Below are 18,017 nucleotides of genomic sequence, written 5' to 3'. Positions count from 1 at the left end.
ACTTCAGGACTGGCAGCTCATAGAACACGAGTTCGGAGGACTGAGGGGCACTTTAGGCGTTTAATAACGGTCTTGGTCGCTATAGTTACCGCGGGGGGGGGGGGGGGGGGGGGGGGGGGCTGGTGGGGCGTAGCGTGGGCCGGGCTGGAGGAGCCCCAGGGGCGGGCAGTGGCCCCTCCCTGTCCGGGGCGGTGCTGGAGGAGCAGCCGGTGCGAGTCGAGGGAGCTGCAGAGAGAAGGTGAGTGGGGCTGCGCGGTCGGTCGCTTGGCGGCTGCCGGGGAAAGCCGGTACAGGGGGGGCCGTGCGGTGCGGTGATACCGGGGGCAGAAGCCCCTCCGCGGCGGGGCCGGGCGTCGGCGGCGCTGCCCGGAGCCGCGCTGTGGCGCGCGGGGCTGCATTCGGCCGGGCTTGTAAGAGCTGAGAGACACCCGCGTATTCTTTTAGGGTGAGGACTGGAGCTACAGAAGAAAAAGGGAGGAGAGAAGGAGAGAAGGAGAAAGAAGGGTCTGAAGTGGTAAATTTCCCTGGCAGCGCTGAGAGTGAGAGCTGTGGTGAGTCCTGGGACCACAGGGTCCTCTTGCCCCTCGAGTGCATGTGGGCCCTCCCCTGTTGCCCTCTCTATCCCACACTGATGTGATTTTTTTTTTTTTTTTGCTTCCCTTTACATCTGCTCTCCTCTCTTCTGTCCTGCTCTCTCTCCCTCTTTCTCTTTTCTTCTAGCTCTGTCTTTTTCTCTCCATGATATTGTCCTGCTTCCTCTCTTTCTTTTTTTTTATTCTCTGTCTCGCTCCTGCAGCCTAGCGCTGGTTTTTTCCTTTTCCCGTTCGTCGTCCTGATTGGCATCGATCCCTTTTCTCCCACAACTTCTCTGGCCTGTTCCCACTCATTCTTTTTCTCTCTGTGCCTGCACGTGCTGCTATGTGTCCTTGACTGCCTTTTGCCCTCCCCCCTTCTCCACCTCTATCTCTTTGTCTTGCTCACTGATGCCCACCCCCCTAATTCTGTATCTCCCTGTCCTCCACCCTCTTCACCTCGCCCTCTTTCGGACCCTTTGTGCTGCTCCCTGCCTCAGCTGTTGATTGCTTCATATGTCCTGTGTGTCCCTGCCTTTTCTCACGGTCCACATCTCTGTCATTCTCTTTGTTGCTCTTGTTGGTTCCAGGCCAGCATCCTGCTCTGTGTCCCTCTCCCTTCTGCAGTCGTCTCCTGCTGTCTGGCTCCCTGTCCCTCACCTCTCTTCTAGATGCCTCTGTCCTGCCTCCTCTGTTTTCTGATCCCTCTGGCCTGCTACCCATCGCTGGCTTGGTGTTCTTTCTCCATCTCTCTGCCTCGGTCCTGTCCCTCTCCTCATCTCTCGGTTGCTGCTGTTCCTTTCTCCATCACTGCCTCTCTCCCTGTCCCTTTTCTCTTCTCTCTGTCCTCCATCCTCTCCCAAACATTTTGCCTGTAGAGCTCCATACCACTGCCCATCCTATTGTTTCTTGCTATATCCCCCTGCCCAGCTCAGTGTCCCGTTATTTCTTGTGTTGTGCTCCCTGGCTTTTTTCAAATCCTGCAGCCCAGCCATGGTTTTAATCTCTCCCTATAGTTGTCCTGATCTGTGCGGGTTTTTCTCTCTCCTATTTCCTCAACCACTCCAGCTTGTTCTGTACCTTTTGTATCGCTCTCGCTCCTCTTCTCAGTCTATTTCTGTCTCGATCCATCTGTTCTGCTCCTCGCTTATCAGTTTCTCTCTCTTTCCTCTGTCCTACTCCTGCACGTAGTGTGTGATCGAGTGAGGTTCCGTGTCTAGCAGGCCTCATCTCGTAAGAGCTGTGAGACGCCTACATATTCTCTGGAGGACAGCCAGGCAACTGGAGCTACAGAAGAGGAAGGCAGAAGACAAAGAGAAGGAAGAGTCTGACCTGTCAAATTCTCCCAGCAGCACTGAGAGCTGCGGTAAGTCCCGAGTGCTCAGGGCCCTCTCATCCTTCTTGTGTGTCCTGGTCCCTCCCTGTCTTTCTCCTAGACTCCTCTCTTTCTGATGCTGCTCAGCTTTTTTTGCTCACCTGTATCTTCCTTCTCCATCTTGCTTGGAGCAGCTCCCTGTCCCCATCTTGTAGGTTGTCCCTCTCTCTGCCCTGTACCCTGCCACTATTGTTGCCTTTCTCGATCTCTCTCTGTCCAGCTCCCTGTCCCTATTGATTAATTCCTCCCTCTTCTTCCTGCACCCGCTGCTATTCCCTGTGATCTCCATCTCTCTCTGTCCGACTCCCTGTCCCCAGTTTTTCATTCCTACCTCCGCTCCTCATAGCCTGTCTGGCCTTTTTCCTCGGTGTCTTTCTCACTGGCTGACTCCCTTCTGCTATTTTTTATTTCCTCCCTATCCATCTTGTTGCCCATCGCTCTTTTGTCTTCTCTCTCCATGTCTCTCTGTCTGTCTTCCAGTCACTGTTCTTTAATTCCTCCCTCTTCCCTGTAGCTTGCTGCTATTTTTTTTCCCATTCTCCATCATGCTCTGTCTGGTGCCCTGTCCCTATTTATCAATTCCTCCCTCTCTACCTTGCGGTCTGTCTCTTTTCCCCATTTAATTGTTGTGTATCTCTCTGTCTGGCTCCTTTGTCCCTGGTTTTTGGATTCCTTCCTCTGTGCCCCATACCACGTGTGGTCTTTTCTCTTTTGTGGTCTGTTTCTGGCTGGCACTCTGTTACTATTCAGTAATTCCTCTCCTGATGCCTTGTAGTTTTTTTTTTGCTGATTAAGGATACCAATTAAACTCAGACACCAGAGTGAAAAGAGTAGGCGTATTTTACTGGTGATAACCAAGTAATGTAACAGCGTAATACGGAGAACATGCAGTAAGAAGAAGCAGAACAGTGCACTTAAAGCAACAAACAGGAAAATACAGGGTAATGCATACTACACGAGAGAGAGAGAATAGTAATTAAGAGAAATACATCACCACTTGCATATGTTATCATCATCATCCAGGTCCACAGACGCTGGGGAGCCCCGGTTACAGCAAGGATTTGGAGAGCCAGTCCCAGCAAGTGGGAAATCCTATGCGGTGCGTCCACCCATAGGTGAGGCATCCAAAGTCGCTGCAAACAGGCCCAGCCTTATATACCAGAGATCGACAAGCCAGAATAGCTGGCACCTTTGTTTTGAGCAGAAAATTTCTGGTTTCATTCTCCTGTTGGATTCCACCCAAAGCTTGGCCAGGGCTTGGGGGGGGAACCAAGGGAGTTTCTAACAAGGCCAAATACTTGGGTTCTCAGCCTTGAACAAGGCTGCGAAAGGAAAGTTGAATACATTCTCTCCTCACTACTGATTATATTTTGTCTTTCACTAGCGAGTTTACATATTTTATTAATGACTACATGCTAAGTTAGCAGCTTCAGCTTAGGGCCTGTTGTTCAGGCTGCAGTATTTCAATGCTTTAGCACTTTTTACACCAGCATAAGTGGGTTGTTATAACTTAGTACAATACCTACTAGCACAGTGGTTATCAGTTATAAAATATACAGGATTCATCTATAGGTCAACTCTGGCTTGGGCCTGTTGTCCAAGCCTTAGCACTTCAGTAGTCTGTTGCTTTTGTCCTTTCTCCATCTCACTCTCTCTGTTTTCCCTGTTTTAGAATTCCCCTCCTCTTCTTTCTGTATGCATTGGTATTAGTTTTTGTCTCCAGGTCTCTTTTTTACTGTCTCTCTGTCCCTGTTTCCTAATTCTTCCTTCTCTGCCCTGTAACATGTAGCTCTGTGGTTTGATTTGTGTTCCTCCCCTGCCCTTTCCCTCCATTGTTTGCTGTCCTGACTCCCCATCGCTGTTGCTTTTTCCTCCCTCTGTGCCCTGTTCTTTGTAGCTTTGTCTTTTGCCATCTCTCTTGGTCTAGCTCCCTGCCCCTATTCTTTTTTCCTCCGTGTCTGTTGTGCTGCCCATCCCAGGTTTTTTTCTGCATCTCTGTCCTGCTCCTCATCCTTCTTTGTTGGTCTCTGTCCTGCTCCTCCTTCTTCTTTCTGCTGCCTCTTTTCTTCTCTCCCTGTTGCTTCTTTCTCCATATATGTGTTGGGCTCCCTGTCCCCATCCTCTCACCACCCCATTCCTTGCCTCTTGTTTTCTCACTACCCCCATACTGGCCAGCCGGCTGCCCCTTTTCTCCTGTCTTCTAGTGTTCTGCACCCTGCTCCTCATTTTCGGTAGTCTCCAGCTCTGCCCAGCAGCCCATTGCTCCAGGAGCCGACTGACTGACTGACGGTTCCCTGCTGGCCTGAGGAGTGTGGCTCTGGGAACAAGCGCCCAGGTGTGTCAGGGGCAGGGGGAGCATTAGGGGCCCTGAGCCCCGGAGCAGACTCGCTTCTGGGACTTGTTATGTGTGTGACTGAATAAACACATGCTGTCTGCTGGCTGCCTTTTGTGCTTCCTTTTCCCTGGGCGAGGGGCTGTGAGGGAGCCCAGGGGAGGGGTGATGATGCACTGTGGGGGTGGGGGGATGGCCTCCAGCTGTGGGCTGGAGCTGGAGGGGCCCCAGGTGTGGGCAATGAGGCTGATGGCAGTGGCCCCTCCCTGTAAAGGGGTTGCTCCAGGTGGAGGGATGGGTGCTGCTGTTGAAAGCAGGGAAGCCCTCAGAGGGGTCGGTGTAAACCAAGGGGGGAGCAGAGCAGTTGCTGAGTGTTGCTGGGCTGTGGCTGCACCAAGGGAGAAGGTGAGTGGAGCTGTGCAATCAACTGGCAGCTCCTGGGAAAGGAGCTCATGGAGAGGATGGTGGTGTCTGCAGGGTGGCAATGGGGCGGCACAGAGCAGCGGGGGGACACTGCTCGGTGTTGAAGCCGGTGGCGGGGACACTGTGGGGCAGGCTGTCCAGGGCTGTGCCTGGTGGGGCTTCTGGGTGTGTTGGCGGGGGTTGGGAGGGGTGAACAATGGTGTCCCTGCAGGGTCAGAAAGTAGGGAAAGCTGCCTCTCACAACATAGCAGTAGTCCTGGTGTATGGGGTTTCTGGTCAGCCACGTTGGTTCCCTGGGGAGTGCTGGGATGTGTGGTCTTCCAGCACTTGGCTTGCAGGTGGCCATGCCGTGTTTGCCAGCACGTGCCAGAAGCTGTAGGTTTTGCAGACTTTGCTGCCAGGCAGCTGCATTGCTCATGGGCGCACATAGCACGGCATAGTCCTTGCTACCACTATGGCTCCTGCAACGCAGCACGAGGGATAGTTTTGTTACTGCTTTCATGTGGTTTCCTGCGGGCTTCTGGCTGCTCCCCAAAAAGCGTGCCTGCACCTCGAGAGTGCGTGCGCAGTGGCGCACCACCCCGCATCCGACAAGCAGTACTGCCGCTTGGCTGCTGCTCGTGTGGGGTGTGGCGCTCGCCTGTGCTCACTGCTGCTGTCTGACAAACACAACATGGTACTGCAGGTGGGCTATGCAGAGGTGCCCCCATGCCCCACGCTGCCACCCACCAGCAACGTCAACGCGATGCTCCAATGCCTGTGGGGTGGTGCGGCCACGCTTGGTGCTGCCTCCTGATAAGGAAATGCTGCCGCCACCCCACGAGCACGCTGTCAGCGGGTGCTCGGCATGCAAAGTGCAGGACTGCAGTGCCAGCACTGCACGGGTGCGCAGCACTGTCAGAGCTGGCTTTCCTGCTGCCGCAGTATGATGACTTGCTGGGCGTGATTCCTGGTGGTGGGTGAGGGCCAAGGCCACCGCTGAGGCCAGCAAGCTCCTTTGGCAGGTGTGGGGGCACCTCCTGCCTGCTGGCCCCATGGCAGTGGTGGGACAGGAAGCTTCACACTGCCCGCTGTGTCATGCCTCCACTCTGCTGGAGGTGATCTGGGCCAGCGGAGCCCCAGAGAGTTACCTGAGAGCTGGTAGAAAGGAAGAGGGGAAGAAGATGGGTGTCCCTGCCAGGGGTTGGTGCTGGGTGCCTCCCCAGCTTGCCAGAGTTCCCCTTGAGCTGGTACTGGCCTCACCCGCACCATGCAGCTGGCCCCAGCTCTCACACCTCCCCTGAAGCCTGTCCCATAGCCCCAGGTCACCCCCAAGCCCTGTGGGGGTGGCAGCAAGCTGGCCCTTGGTGCATCTGCAGAAGCCCCTGTGGAAGGAGGGGCTCTGGCCAGGGGTGATCTATGGTAATAATGGTAGTTGCTTCATCTTTCCTTCTCCCAGAGGCCGCACTGAGACTGTGCTTGCCTGTTCCTTCCCTGGGGATGCTGCTGACTGGACCCACCTCAGAACTGTGTGGGGTGTCTCTGCCTGGCTTTGTGCTCCTCTCAGCATAGAGGTGAAAAGGGACAGGCCCCTGGGAAATTTTCTGGATATGGACAGGAGCTGCCATGGCTGAAGCTGGAGAGGCCTGAGAAAGGGAACAAAGAAGAAAATCAAGGCCATCTGGGCAACACCTGCCTCCCACTGCAGGAAGAGAGAACCTGCCTCTCTGGATGAGGAAGCAGCCCTCTTCATAGTCCGCAGCAAGCCAGACCGCCAACGTGCACCGTAGCGTCTGTGTGCGTCACCCCAAGTGCAGTACGGCCGCGTAGTGCGTGAGCGAGTGAGGCTACATGAACAGGAAGCCGTGTCTCGTAAGAACTGAGAGACACCCATGTATTCTTTTAGGGGGAGGACAACCAAGTGACTGGAGCTACAAAAGAGGAAGGGAGGAGAGAAGGAGAAAGAAGGCTCTGAACTGGCAAATTTTCCTGGCAGCGCCGAGAGTGAATGCTGGGGTGAGTCGCAGACCCTCAGGGCCCTGTTGCCCCTCTTGTGCATTTTGGGCTCTCCCCTGGCCCCATCTCTATCCCACACTGCTGTGATGTCTCTGCTTCCCTTTATCTCTATTCTCCTTCTTCTCTCCTGCTCCCACTCCCTCTTGTTGTGTCTTCTTCTAGCTCTCCCTTTTTCTCTAGATGCCTTTGTTCCTCTCCCTCTCCTTTCTTTTTTTCATCCTCCATCTCTCTCCTGTAGCCTAGTGCTGGTTTTTTCCTTTTCCAGTTCTTGGTCCTGATCGGCATCGGTCTGTTTTTGCCCACAACTTCTCTGACCTGTTCCCTGGCGTTCTTTTCCTCTCCGTGCCTGTCTGTGCCGCTCCATGTCTCTGAGTTGCTCTCTCTCCCTCCTCCCCTGACATTATGTATCCCTTTACCTTGGTCATTGATGCCCACCCCCCTTATTCTATATCTTGCTGTCCCTCTTTTCCTCCCTGTTTATTTCATCCTTTCTCTGACCCTTTGTGCTGCTCCCTGTCTCAATTATTTATTGCTTCATCTCTCTGTCCTGTTCTCTGTCTCTGTTCTTTGTCGTACTCCACCTCTCTGTCATTCTCTGTTGCTCTTTGCTCTCTAATCCAGCATCCTGCTCTGTGTCCCTCTCTCTTCCACAGTCATCTCCTGCTCTCTGGCTCCCTGTCCCTCACCTGTCTTCTAGATCTCTCTGTCCCTTCTCTCTCTTCTTGATTCTCTAGTTTCCTATCTTGCACTGTCCTTTGTTTTTCTATCTCCCTGACTCTGTCCAGTCACTCTATCCATTTCTCTAATGTTTCTTTCTCCATCTCTGCCTCACCCCCTTTCTGCTTTGTCTTAGTTCCTCCATCCTCTCCCTAACCATTTGAATGTGTATCTCCATATCATGGCTTGTCCTGTTGACTCTCACTATATCCCCCTGTCAAGCTCCCTGTCCCATTAACTCTCACTATATCCCCCTGTCAAGCTCCCTGTCCCATTACCTCTCACTATATCCCCCTGTCAAGCTCCCTATCCCATTATTCTCCTCTGTCCTTCTCTCTGCCCCTTTTTCCTCATCCTGCAGCGTACCACAGTTTTCTTGTTGTCCCTCTCTTTGCCCTGATCTGTCTGTCTCTCTCTTACTCTATCAACCCTTCTGGCTGCTTCTCCATCTATTTCTCTCCTCCCACCTTCCTTATTCCCCTCATTTAATTTATCTCTCTTTCTGTCCTTTTTGCTCCCCACTCATCATTTTCTCTCTATTTCCCTCTCTCTTGCTCTCTTGCTGACCCTGTTTTTCTTCCACCATGCCCCAGCAGGACTCCTCATCCCTTTTATAGTGATTTCTCCATCTCACTGTGCTTTGTTCTTTACTCCTATCCAGAACATGGTTCTGTTAGAAGTTAGGTAGCATGTGTGGTCTTGCTAGAAAAGAAGCGTAACCCTGTAGCGTTTCATTTTTTTCATAGGAAACTAAAGCACATCCTTTTGGATAATGATATTATTGCATTTAGCTGATTGGTTAGTACAGTTAGTATTGGTTATTTAGCTGATAGCTTAGTACAATATCTGTCTTTTTCTATCTATACCACCTCAGAAAAGCTAATTTTAATTCCCTACCCAGTCATATTGCTGATGCAATAGATGTAACGAAGGAGCAGATATTGTCATTTCCAGTAAGGGTCGCTTTCTTCAAACAGCACTTTCCATGCAGTAAACTTAAGGCAGGTGAGAAAACTTGCTTCTGCTCCCCTGGCTGCTTTTATGCCTTCTGGTGGTTCACCCCTCCCCTTTCCCAGGTGATTGTGGTCAGGGTGGTGGGTGGGGCCTGGGGTATATAAGCCACAGCCTCTCCTCAGGGTGGTCATTCTGCTCTTAGGCCTCTCTGAGGTCAGTGCTCTAGTGGTCCTTGTGTAAATAGCAGCTTTTGAGCTGTTGAAGCCCTTTGGGCAGGTGTGTTTTGATAACCACAGAAACAGAGCTACCCAAGGTAAGAGTTTCAGGATCAGTCAAGGTTCAACAGCATATATAAGAGGAGGTGCAGTGGCATGTAGTGGTTTATTTTCCGGTAAGTAATTTTGTATGAAGTGGTGGTGAGTGTGTGTGTGTTTAAGATGGCTTAATAGCATATGTGTTGTATTTTCCTGGCTTTTCTGACTTTATTAAAGATGGAAGCTTGTTTTTTTCCCTAGTATTGCTGTACATATTGTAAGTTGTTGATATCATCTGTCTAAATAGGACCAAAGATGAGATAATGTAGCAAGGGTTAGAATGAGCATCTTGTGTGCATTTGTACATGGAATTTTAACATTTCTCAAAAAAGGGGCAGGGATGTAAGGTGCAGGGTCTTTCAGGGTACGGGATGGCTCATTGCCTTTCCTAATTCCTTGCAGAGAATGATGTTGTTTTGCAGGTGCTGTGTAGGCAGCCTTTGGAATAGGACGAGCATTTGAAGTGAGCTGGGGTAGTAGAGAGGAGGAGCATGGCCCCAGTGTTTTCACACAAGCACAACTACGATGTTTTGTCTTTTGATGTCATAGGTGCCACAAGCGATGATCGCCGTAGCGTCCAACACTGAAACCGGCATGGAGCAAGTGAGCAGAAAGTCTGATGCTTTTGAGGAGGAGCGAGTTGCAGAAGAGGGCTGTGTCAGCCAACATGGTGCTGACTCCTGGTGATGTTTTTGTGCAGATGAAGAGGAACATGGCATCCATAGGAATATCCAGGTTAGCTGATGTGGTTGTTGTGGAAAATGGCCTCAGACTCCCAGCCCCCAGATAAGTTGAGGGACTGGTGTTTGGGAGAGGTCTCTGGGGTGAGCCTAAGTTTGGGAATTGAGGGAGGAGTTTTCAAGTTAGCGTAGGTGAGAGGGCTGTCCAGGAACGGTGCCCTTTGGGCAGGGAAAGGGAGCAGGTGACCTTTCTGCACAAGACTGCCATGTGCCAGGCAGGGCAGTTACAGCCTATGGCTGTGTTGTTGTGTAGTTCACGTTTTCCATTTTATGTGTCCTAGAGCTTCCTTGGGTCACGACATCCTCCTCGCTCTTTGCACTGAAGTAGCACGCACCATCTCTCGGGTCTCGAATGCCTATAGTCATTGTCACAGTGCCGGTCGGGTGACCTTTTTTATTGCGTTACAAGCTTAAAACATGGATAGGTCTTGGAAGTTTCAGGTCTGTCTGCTTTTGCGGCATTGTTCCAGGCTGCGTTAACATCTCTGGTCTCGAGCAGCCCATTTTTGTAAAGACGTTTCCTGGGAGTTCTACCCTGCATCCTTACATGCTTAGGTCTTGAAGTAAGGTGTCTTGCACCTGCCTCATCCCAGTTGCTCCCATCTGGTTTTGTCTCAGGCCACAGCGTTTGGCTTTTCTCAGCCTGCCATGGATTATTCCTCATGGCCTCGCTGGTCTTCTCATCTGGCACAGTCTCTGGCTGAGGGGTCATTTTTAGAGAGCTTGTTTTAATGTCTCTGTCACACCATTTGTCTTGTATGTGCGCAGTGTTGGTCTGTGCCTGTTTATGTCTGGGTTGGAGCTGCTCTGCCTAGGGGCACAGCAGTGATAACAGGGTGGGAGGTGGGAGGGAAGTCAACGCCACAAAAAGGGGAGGCCAAAAAGGGGTGAGAGGCTGGAGAGAAGTAGAGGCCAAAAAAAATTGTAGCCCAAAAAGGGGTGGGAGGCGGGAGAGAAGTAGAGGCCAGAAAAAATGGGAGGCTTAAAAGGGGTGGGAGGCTTAAAAGGGGTGGGAGGCTTAAAAGGGGTGGGAGGCTTAAAAGGGGTGGGAGGCTTAAAAGGGGTGGGAGGCTTAAAAGGGGTGGGAGGCTTAAAAGGGGTGGGAGGCTTAAAAGGGGTGGGAGGCTGGAGAGAAGTAGAGGCTAGAATAAAATTGGAGGCCAAAAAGCGGTGGGAGGCCAAAAAAGTGTGGGAGGCTGGAGAGAAGTAGAGGCCAGAACAAATTGGAGGCCAAAAATGAGTGGGAGGCCAAAAAGGGGTGAGAGGCTGGAGAGAAGTAGAGGCCAGAAAAAATTGGAGGCCAAAATGAGTGGGAGTCCAAAAAGTGGTGGGAGTTCTAAAACAGGGTGAGAGGCTGAAGAGAAGAAGAGGCCAGAACAAATTGTATGCTGAAAAGGAGTGGGAGGCCAAAAAGGGGTGGGAGACCGGTGAATAGAAAACGCCAGAAAAAATTAGATGCTGAAAAGGGGTGGGAGGATAAAAACGGTGGGAGGCCATAAAAGGGTGGGAGGCTGGAGAGAAGTAGAGGCTGGAAAAAATTGGAGGCCAAAAAGGGGTGGGAAGGTAGAGAGAAGTAGAGGCTAGAAAAAGACTGGAGGCCAAAATGAGTGGGAGTCCCAAAAGGGGTGGGAGGCCATAAAAGTGTGGGAGGCTGGAAAAAATTGGAGGCCAAAAATGAGTGGGAGGCAAAAAAGGGGTGGGAGGCTGGAGAGAAGAAGAGGCCAGAAAGAATTAGAGGTCGAAAAGGCGTGGGAGGCTGGAGAGAAGTAGAGGCCAGAAAAAATTGGAGGCTGAAAAGGAGTGGGAGGCATAAAAGGGGTGGGAGACCGATGAATAGAAGATGCCAGAAAAAATGAGATGCTGAAAAGGCGTGGGAGGCCAAAAAAGGGTGGGAGGCTGGAGAGAAGTAGAGGCTGGAAAAAATTAGAGGCCGAAAAGGCGTGGGAGGCCAAAAAGGGGTGGGAGGCTGGAGAGAAGTAGAGGCCAGAAAAACTTGGAGGCCAAAATGAGTGGGAGTCCAAAAAGGAGTGGGAGGCCATAAAATGGTGGGAGGCTGGAGAGAAGGAGAGGCCAGAAAAAATTGGAGGCCAAAAAGGAGTGGGAGGCCAAAAAAGGGTGGGCGGCTGGAGAGAAGTATAGGCCAGAAAAAATTGGAGGCTGAAAAAAGGAGTGGGAGGACGAAAAGTGGTGGGAGGCTGGAGAGAAGTAGAGGCCAGAAAAAATAGAAGGCCAAAAAGGGGTGGGAGGCCTAAAAAAGGGTGAGAGGCTGAAGAGAAGAAGAGGCCAAAACAAATTTTAGGATGAAGATGAGTGGGAGGCCAAAAAGGGGTGGGAGCCTGGAGAGAAGAAGAGGCCAGAACAAATTGGAGGCCATGAAAGGAGTGGGAGGCTGAAAAATGGTGGGAGACTGGAGAGAAGGAGAGGCCAGAAAAAATTGGAGGCCGGAAAGGAGTAGGAGGCCGAAAAGGAGTAGGAGGCCAAAAAGGAGTGGGAGGCCAAAAAGGGTCGGTAGGCAAAAAAAGGGTGGGAGGCCAAAAAAGCGTGGGAGGCTGGAGAGAAGTAGAGGCCAGAAAAAATTGGAGGCCGAAAAAGGAGTGGGAGGCCAAAAAGTGGTGGGAGGCTGGAGAGAAGTAGAGGCCAGTAAGAATTAGAGGTTGAAAAGGCATGGGAGTCCAAAAAGGGGTGGGAGGTTGGAGAGAAGTAGAGGCCAGAAAAAATTAAAGGCCAAAATCAGTGGGAGTCCAAAAAGGGGTGGGAGGCCATAAAATGGTGGGAGGCTGGAGAGAAGTAGAGGCCAGAAAAAATAGGAGGCCGAAAAGGGCTGGGAGGCCTAAAAAAGGGTGAGAGGCTGAAGAGAAGAGGCCAGAACAAATTGTAGGCTGAAAAGGAGTGGGAGGCCAAAAAGGGGTGGGAGACCGGTGAATAGAAGACGCCAGAAAAAATGAGATGCTGAAAAGGGGTGGGATGCTAAAAAGGGGTGGGAGGCCAAAAAAGGGTGGGAGGCTGGAGAGAAGTAGAGGCTGGAAAAAATTAGAGGCCGAAAAGGGGTGGGAGGCCAAAAAGGGGTGGGAGGCTGGAGAGAAGTAGAGGCCAGAACAAATAGGCGGCCGAAAAGGGGTAGGAGGCCAAAAAGGGCTGGGAGACCGGTGAATAGAAGACGCCAGAAAAAATGACATGCTGAAAAGGGGTGGGAGGCTAAAAAGGGGTAGGAGGCCAAAAAAGGGTGGGAGGCTGGAGAGAAGTAGAGGCTGGAAAAAATTAGAGGCCGAAAAGGGGTGGGAGGCCAAAAAGGGGTGGGAGGCTAGAGCGAAGTAGAGGCAAGAACAGATTAGATGTCCAAAAGGCGTGGGAGGCCGAAAAATGGTGGGAGGCTGGAGAGAAGTAGAGGCCAGAACAAATTGTAGGCTGAAAAGGAGTGGGAGGCCAAAAAGGGCTGGGAGGCTTGAGAGAAGTAGAGGCCAGAAAAAATTGGAGGCCGAAAAGGGGTGGGAGGCCAAAAAGGGGTGGGAGGCCATAAAATGGTGGGAGGCTGGAGAGAAGTAGAGGCCAGAAAAAATAGAAGGCCAAAAACGGGTGAGAGGCCAAAAAGGGGTGGGAGGCTGGAGAGAAGTAGAGACCAGAACAAATTCGAGGTCGATAAGGAGTGGGAGGCCAAAAAAGGGTGGGAGGTTGGAGAGAAGTAGAGGCCAGAACAAATAGGAGGCCGAAAAGGGGTGGGAGGCCAAAAAGGGCTGGGAGGCCTAAAAGAGGGTGAGAGGCTGAAGAGAAGAAGAGGCCAGAAGAAATTGTAGGCTGAAAAGGAGTGGGAGGCCAAAAAGGGGTGGGAGACCGGTGAATAGAAGACGCCAGAAAAAATGAGATGCTGAAAAGGGGTGGGAGGCTAAAAAGGGGTGGGAGGCCAAAAAAGGGTGGGCGGCTGGAGAGAAGTAGAGGCCAGAAAAAATTGTAGGCCAAAATGAGTGGGAGTCCAAAAAGGCGTGGGAGGCCAAAAAGGGGTGGGAGGCTGGAGAGAAGTAGAGGCCATAAAAAATTGAAGGCCGAAAAGGGGTGGGAGGCCAAAAAGTGGTGGGAGACCGGTGAATAGAAGACGCCAGAAAAAATTAGATGCTGAAAAGGGGTGGGAGGCTAAAAAGGGGTGGGAGACCAAAAGAGGGTGGGAGTCTGGAGAGAAGTAGAGGCTAGAAATAGACTGGAGGGCAAAATGAGTGGGAGTCCCAAAAGGGGTGGGAGGCCATAAAAGTGTGGGAGGCTGGAGAGAAGTAGAGGCTGGAAAAAATTGGAGGCCGAAAAGGCGTGGGAGGCCAAAAAGGGGTGGGAGGCTGGAGAGAAGTAGAGGCCAGAAAAAATTGGAGGCCGAAAAGGGGTGGGAGGCCAAAAAGGGGTGGGAGGCTGGAGATAAGTAGAGGCCAGAACAGATTAGAGGTCCAAAAGGCGTGGGAGGCCGAAAAATGGTGGGAGGCTGGAGAGAAGTAGAGGCCAGAACAAATAGGAGGCCGAAAAGGGGTTGGAGGCCAAAAAGGGGTGGGAGGCTGGAGAGAAGTAGAGGCCAGAAAAAATTGGAGGCTGAAAAGGAGTGGGAGGCATAAAAGGGGTGGGAGACCGATGAATAGAAGATGCCAGAAAAAATGAGATGCTGAAAAGGCGTGGGAGGCCAAAAAAGGGTGGGAGGCTGGAGAGAAGTAGAGGCTGGAAAAAATTAGAGGCCGAAAAGGCGTGGGAGGCCAAAAAGGGGTGGGAGGCTGGAGAGAAGTAGAGGCCAGAAAAACTTGGAGGCCAAAATGAGTGGGAGTCCAAAAAGGAGTGGGAGGCCATAAAATGGTGGGAGGCTGGAGAGAAGGAGAGGCCAGAAAAAATTGGAGGCCAAAAAGGAGTGGGAGGCCAAAAAGGAGTGGGAGGCCAAAAAGGAGTGGGAGGCCAAAAAAGGGTGGGCGGCTGGAGAGAAGTATAGGCCAGAAAAAATTGGAGGCTGAAAAAAGGAGTGGGAGGACGAAAAGTGGTGGGAGGCTGGAGAGAAGTAGAGGCCAGAAAAAATAGAAGGCCAAAAAGGGGTGGGAGGCCTAAAAAAGGGTGAGAGGCTGAAGAGAAGAAGAGGCCAAAACAAATTTTAGGATGAAGATGAGTGGGAGGCCAAAAAGGGGTGGGAGCCTGGAGAGAAGAAGAGGCCAGAACAAATTGGAGGCCATGAAAGGAGTGGGAGGCTGAAAAATGGTGGGAGACTGGAAAGAAGGAGAGGCCAGAAAAAATTGGAGGCCGGAAAGGAGTAGGAGGCCAAAAAGGAGTGGGAGGCCAAAAAGGGTCGGTAGGCAAAAAAAGGGTGGGAGGCCAAAAAAGCGTGGGAGGCTGGAGAGAAGTAGAGGCCAGAAAAAATTGGAGGCCGAAAAAGGAGTGGGAGGCCAAAAAGTGGTGGGAGGCTGGAGAGAAGTAGAGGCCAGTAAGAATTAGAGGTTGAAAAGGCATGGGAGTCCAAAAAGGGGTGGGAGGTTGGAGAGAAGTAGAGGCCAGAAAAAATTAAAGGCCAAAATCAGTGGGAGTCCAAAAAGGGGTGGGAGGCCATAAAATGGTGGGAGGCTGGAGAGAAGTAGAGGCCAGAAAAAATAGGAGGCCGAAAAGGGCTGGGAGGCCTAAAAAAGGGTGAGAGGCTGAAGAGAAGAGGCCAGAACAAATTGTAGGCTGAAAAGGAGTGGGAGGCCAAAAAGGGGTGGGAGACCGGTGAATAGAAGACGCCAGAAAAAATGAGATGCTGAAAAGGGGTGGGATGCTAAAAAGGGGTGGGAGGCCAAAAAAGGGTGGGAGGCTGGAGAGAAGTAGAGGCTGGAAAAAATTAGAGGCCGAAAAGGGGTGGGAGGCCAAAAAGGGGTGGGAGGCTGGAGAGAAGTAGAGGCCAGAACAAATAGGCGGCCGAAAAGGGGTAGGAGGCCAAAAAGGGCTGGGAGACCGGTGAATAGAAGACGCCAGAAAAAATGACATGCTGAAAAGGGGTGGGAGGCTAAAAAGGGGTAGGAGGCCAAAAAAGGGTGGGAGGCTGGAGAGAAGTAGAGGCTGGAAAAAATTAGAGGCCGAAAAGGGGTGGGAGGCCAAAAAGGGGTGGGAGGCTAGAGCGAAGTAGAGGCAAGAACAGATTAGATGTCCAAAAGGCGTGGGAGGCCGAAAAATGGTGGGAGGCTGGAGAGAAGTAGAGGCCAGAACAAATTGTAGGCTGAAAAGGAGTGGGAGGCCAAAAAGGGCTGGGAGGCTTGAGAGAAGTAGAGGCCAGAAAAAATTGGAGGCCGAAAAGGGGTGGGAGGCCAAAAAGGGGTGGGAGGCCATAAAATGGTGGGAGGCTGGAGAGAAGTAGAGGCCAGAAAAAATAGAAGGCCAAAAACGGGTGAGAGGCCAAAAAGGGGTGGGAGGCTGGAGAGAAGTAGAGACCAGAACAAATTCGAGGTCGATAAGGAGTGGGAGGCCAAAAAAGGGTGGGAGGTTGGAGAGAAGTAGAGGCCAGAACAAATAGGAGGCCGAAAAGGGGTGGGAGGCCAAAAAGGGCTGGGAGGCCTAAAAGAGGGTGAGAGGCTGAAGAGAAGAAGAGGCCAGAACAAATTGTAGGCTGAAAAGGAGTGGGAGGCCAAAAAGGGGTGGGAGACTGGTGAATAGAAGACGCCAGAAAAAATGAGATGCTGAAAAGGGGTGGGAGGCTAAAAAGGGGTGGGAGGCCAAAAAAGGGTGGGCGGCTGGAGAGAAGTAGAGGCCAGAAAAAATTGTAGGCCAAAATGAGTGGGAGTCCAAAAAGGCGTGGGAGGCCAAAAAGGGGTGGGAGGCTGGAGAGAAGTAGAGGCCATAAAAAATTGAAGGCCGAAAAGGGGTGGGAGGCCAAAAAGTGGTGGGAGACCGGTGAATAGAAGACGCCAGAAAAAATTAGATGCTGAAAAGGGGTGGGAGGCTAAAAAGGGGTGGGAGACCAAAAGAGGGTGGGAGTCTGGAGAGAAGTAGAGGCTAGAAATAGACTGGAGGGCAAAATGAGTGGGAGTCCCAAAAGGGGTGGGAGGCCATAAAAGTGTGGGAGGCTGGAGAGAAGTAGAGGCTGGAAAAAATTGGAGGCCGAAAAGGCGTGGGAGGCCAAAAAGGGGTGGGAGGCTGGAGAGAAGTAGAGGCCAGAAAAAATTGGAGGCCGAAAAGGGGTGGGAGGCCAAAAAGGGGTGGGAGGCTGGAGATAAGTAGAGGCCAGAACAGATTAGAGGTCCAAAAGGCGTGGGAGGCCGAAAAATGGTGGGAGGCTGGAGAGAAGTAGAGGCCAGAACAAATAGGAGGCCGAAAAGGGGTTGGAGGCCAAAAAGGGGTGGGAGGCTGGAGAGAAGTAGAGGCCAGAAAAAATTGGAGGCTGAAAAGGAGTGGGAGGCATAAAAGGGGTGGGAGACCGATGAATAGAAGATGCCAGAAAAAATGAGATGCTGAAAAGGCGTGGGAGGCCAAAAAAGGGTGGGAGGCTGGAGAGAAGTAGAGGCTGGAAAAAATTAGAGGCCGAAAAGGCGTGGGAGGCCAAAAAGGGGTGGGAGGCTGGAGAGAAGTAGAGGCCAGAAAAACTTGGAGGCCAAAATGAGTGGGAGTCCAAAAAGGAGTGGGAGGCCATAAAATGGTGGGAGGCTGGAGAGAAGGAGAGGCCAGAAAAAATTGGAGGCCAAAAAGGAGTGGGAGGCCAAAAAGGAGTGGGAGGCCAAAAAAGGGTGGGCGGCTGGAGAGAAGTATAGGCCAGAAAAAATTGGAGGCTGAAAAAAGGAGTGGGAGGACGAAAAGTGGTGGGAGGCTGGAGAGAAGTAGAGGCCAGAAAAAATAGAAGGCCAAAAAGGGGTGGGAGGCCTAAAAAAGGGTGAGAGGCTGAAGAGAAGAAGAGGCCAAAACAAATTTTAGGATGAAGATGAGTGGGAGGCCAAAAAGGGGTGGGAGCCTGGAGAGAAGAAGAGGCCAGAACAAATTGGAGGCCATGAAAGGAGTGGGAGGCTGAAAAATGGTGGGAGACTGGAAAGAAGGAGAGGCCAGAAAAAATTGGAGGCCGGAAAGGAGTAGGAGGCCGAAAAGGAGTAGGAGGCCAAAAAGGAGTGGGAGGCCAAAAAGGGTCGGTAGGCAAAAAAAGGGTGGGAGGCCAAAAAAGCGTGGGAGGCTGGAGAGAAGTAGAGGCCAGAAAAAATTGGAGGCCGAAAAAGGAGTGGGAGGCCAAAAAGTGGTGGGAGGCTGGAGAGAAGTAGAGGCCAGTAAGAATTAGAGGTTGAAAAGGCATGGGAGTCCAAAAAGGGGTGGGAGGTTGGAGAGAAGTAGAGGCCAGAAAAAATTAAAGGCCAAAATCAGTGGGAGTCCAAAAAGGGGTGGGAGGCCATAAAATGGTGGGAGGCTGGAGAGAAGTAGAGGCCAGAAAAAATAGGAGGCCGAAAAGGGCTGGGAGGCCTAAAAAAGGGTGAGAGGCTGAAGAGAAGAGGCCAGAACAAATTGTAGGCTGAAAAGGAGTGGGAGGCCAAAAAGGGGTGGGAGACCGGTGAATAGAAGACGCCAGAAAAAATGAGATGCTGAAAAGGGGTGGGATGCTAAAAAGGGGTGGGAGGCCAAAAAAGGGTGGGAGGCTGGAGAGAA

General features: G+C 51.8%; 1 long non-coding RNA gene across 4 annotated transcripts; it reads left to right on the top strand.

Moving 5' to 3' along the window:
* LOC141951742 (uncharacterized) lies at positions 1-9,582 on the top strand. Of its 4 annotated transcripts, XR_012631439.1 has the most exons (6): positions 1-238; positions 445-551; positions 1,764-1,938; positions 4,152-4,282; positions 6,588-6,697; positions 9,232-9,582. It is a non-coding gene; the product is annotated as an uncharacterized LOC141951742 (long non-coding RNA). The 4 variants fall into 4 exon arrangements; XR_012631438.1 differs by lacking the exons at positions 6,588-6,697; positions 9,232-9,582 and having other exon boundaries at positions 4,152-4,387; XR_012631441.1 differs by lacking the exons at positions 6,588-6,697; positions 9,232-9,582 and having other exon boundaries at positions 797-1,938; positions 4,152-4,387.
* Positions 9,583-18,017: the final 8,435 nt, after the last annotated feature.

Source organism: Strix uralensis, chromosome 18 (genome assembly GCF_047716275.1).
Source record: "Strix uralensis isolate ZFMK-TIS-50842 chromosome 18, bStrUra1, whole genome shotgun sequence".
Lineage (NCBI taxonomy): Eukaryota > Metazoa > Chordata > Aves > Strigiformes > Strigidae > Strix > Strix uralensis.
This window is presented reverse-complemented; position numbering and strand designations above follow the sequence as displayed.